We start from the raw sequence: 3,469 nt of genomic DNA on the forward strand, positions 1-3,469 counted from the left end.
AGAGGATGACATGCGGGTCCCATTTAGCGACGCCGGTCTCGGCGTTTCAAATGCGGCTTGAGATCAAAAGAAAAAGAAAGTTGATTGTACATAGAGGATGACATGCGGGTCCCATGAGTCACCGAGCTTACCATACGTTTCCAAGGCGGCGGGGGATCAAAAGAAAAAGGAAATAGCCAAAAATCGAGAGGGTGAAAAAAAATAAAGAAAATAAACTTTTATAGTACATAGAGGATGACATGCGGGTCCCATGAGCCGGCGGGTTCCTCAACGTTTCAAACTTGGCATGAGATCGAAAGAAAAAGGCAAGTGACCAAATATGAGGAGCCAAAAATAATTCTAGAAAAGAAAGTTTTATAGTACATAGAGGATGACATGCGGGTCCCATTTAGCAGCAGCGGTATCAGCGTTTGAGAGGCGGCAGGGGATCAAAAGAAAAAAGAAATTGCCAAAAATCAGATGGTGAAAAAAAACCAAGAAAATGAACTTTTATAGTACATAGAGGATGACATGCGGGTCCCATGAGCCTGCAGGTTCCTCAACGTTTCAAACGTGGCATGAGATCGAAAGAAAAGGCAAGTGAAAAAATATCGAGAGCCAAAAATAATTCAAGAAAAGAAAGTTTTATAGTACATAGAGGATGACATGCGGGTCCCATTTAGCGACGGCGGTATCACCGTTTGAGAGGCGGCGAGGGATCGAAAGAAAAAGGTAAGTGACCAAATATGAGGTGCCAAAAATAATTCAGGAAAAGAAAGTTTTATAGTACATAGAGGATGACATGCGGGTCCCGAGTTAGCGGCAGCGGTATCACCGTTTGAGAGGCGGCGGGGATCGAAAGAAAAAGGCAAGTGACCAAATTTGAGGTGACAAAAATAATCCAGGAAAAGAAAGTTTTATAGTACATAGAGGATGACATGCGGGTCCCGAGTTAGCGACGGCGGTATCACCGTTTGAGAGGCGGCGGGGATCGAAAGAAAAAGGCAAGTGACCAAATTTGAGGTGCCAAAAAAAACTCCAAGAAAAGAAAGTTGATTGCACATAGAGGATGACATGCGGGTCCCATTTAGCGAGCAGCGGTCTCAACGTTTCCAAGGCGGCAAGGGATCAAAAGAAAAAGGAAGTAGCCGAAATCGGGGGTCAAAAAAATCCAAGAATATAAAGAATTTTGGTTCATAGAGGATGACATGCGGGACCCATGATCCCGCATCGTAAACGGCTCGATCGGAGAACGTTGAACGAGATGGCGCGATCTAGAAAAAAACAATGCCGGAGAGGCTGCCATCCGGGCCCTACATCCCTCGGCGGTGCGGATTTGCGTTGACTCGGCCGGCGAACCCGAGATTTCGAGATGCACCACGTCCCGGGCCACCATACGCCACGTTTTGGCCGCTTTCGTCGGGCTAGGTGGCCTCAAAAACGAGAAAAAAAAAGTTTTGACATGCACCACGGAGGGACCAAAATCGTCGGCCATGGTACACCAGCAACCACGGCGCGACTTCAACTTCGTCGGCCATGGCAACTTTTCTTGTAGTGAGATTGGGACATTCCCGTGGAGGGTGGCCTTGTTGCTTGCACTTGTAGCATCGGAGTCCATAGGCATATGACGAGGTAGGGGCCATTGTGGTGGCGGCACAAGAGGTAGAAGTTGCCTTATGAGGAAGGTCTTCATGTCGAGGCTCTCGTTTTCTTGCCTCATCACCATGTCTTGAGTGGTGTCGTCGAAGATCATGTGTGGGCGGATGTCGATGTAGACCATGAAGTGGTGGTGGCCGACGACGATCATGAGATGGTGTGAGTCGATGACGGTCCTTGCCATGCCTAGATGATGGCTCATGTTGGTGGCGCTCTTGATGCTCCATATGATGTCCGTAATGTCGATGATCTTGTGCATAGGCACTCGCATGATGGCGCCTTGTGGAGCTCGGAGAAGTGTGTCAATCCCGAACATGTTGTTGACGCTCTTGATGATCCATATGATGGTGCCATCGGGGAGTTCCTCGATCTTCATATGCAGCTCCATTGGCCAAGTAGGGGTATGTGGGAGCATCGGCGGTGTACATGGTGGGGTCGATGTCGTCCTCGTGGTGGTGCCCCACCATGTCGTCCATGCTTGGTGAGCCATTGTCGATGTAGAGCTCGTCGAAGTCGTCCTCAAGGTGGTGCTCCACCATGTCGTCCGTGCTTGTTGAGCCATTGTCGAAGTAGAGCTCCTCGATGTCGGTCATGTCGGTGATGCTTGCGGAGCTAGAGTCGGTGTCGAGCTCCACATGTTCCTCCACATCTGCGGTGCTTGAGGAGGTATCCTCCTCGAAGTGGTCCGTGTACTCCTCCGTATCTTCTTCTTCGCTATCCATGTTAGCACGACAAGATCTATATGGTGGATGTTAGTGGAAGAACACTACCTCGCAACCTTACCGTGGTATGACAAGATTGGGGTGATCCAACAAACCGAGAGTTAGAACAATTGTATCGGGCACTCACACAAAGACACACGCAAAAGCTAGCAAATATGGTGGTAGGTGAGTGTGGTGGAAAGCCAAAAGACGAAATCCGAAATCAAGTGTATTGTCAAGAGTGGGTGAAGTCCAAAAACCAAATGTCAAAGCGATGATCACTATAAACACGGAAAAGATATGGAACGCACACACGAGATGAACGGGGTTAGTGCGACCAAGGAATGAGCGGAAAAGTGTAAGAAGCCCGAAAGCAAGGTTGCTCGGTGTCACACTAACACAAGGAGAGGCAAAGCTTTGGTTGTACACGAAGAGACAACAAGATTCACACGCGGCCTCTCTTCTCTTTTCTCTCTTTTGCTTAAAAGCTTTTTCCTCTTTTTGTATTTGGTGGCACTTACACTCTTTTGTGTATTTGTATGTATGATGGCACTCGCACACTTTTGCTCTATGGTGCACTTGCACTCTTTTTGTGTTTTCGCGGCTTTTTCGCGCACTATGTTAGCGTTAGCTCGCTTTTGCTATCTTGCCACACGATTTTTGCTTAGAAGCTTGACTCCACACTACACACACACCTCACAATCGGGGCCACGTGCAATGTCTCGCAACACTTGATAAGCACTGCTTGATAGGATAGATCGCAAAGGAAGAGGGGCTACAAGGTGGGAAGCAAGTTATACCTAGATGAAAAAGTTAGGCGGTGTCGGAACACACAACTTGCGATGATAGCGACGATGGTGTTGTAGTTGTGCCGGAGTCCGGGGTGCCGAAGGTGTCGCCGCGGCGTTGGTGTAGGCGCGGAAGCGTAATAGACAACCAATGCACTCCAAATCGAAAACCGGGCAAATTAAGTCAATGCCCGAAAAGTTGGGTCAAAACGAGCGGTCAAAAGTTGGGATCCAAAAATCGTCAAAAATTAGACGTAGACTATGTAGAGTCGTTGGAGGGTGTTGTTAAAGTTTGGAGTCAAACGGGCGCCGGAAAGTTGTCAAAATTTGGGGCAAAAAGTGGAG

This window comes from Lolium rigidum, chromosome 4 (genome assembly GCF_022539505.1).
Source record: "Lolium rigidum isolate FL_2022 chromosome 4, APGP_CSIRO_Lrig_0.1, whole genome shotgun sequence".
In the NCBI taxonomy this organism is placed as follows: Eukaryota; Viridiplantae; Streptophyta; class Magnoliopsida; order Poales; family Poaceae; genus Lolium; species Lolium rigidum.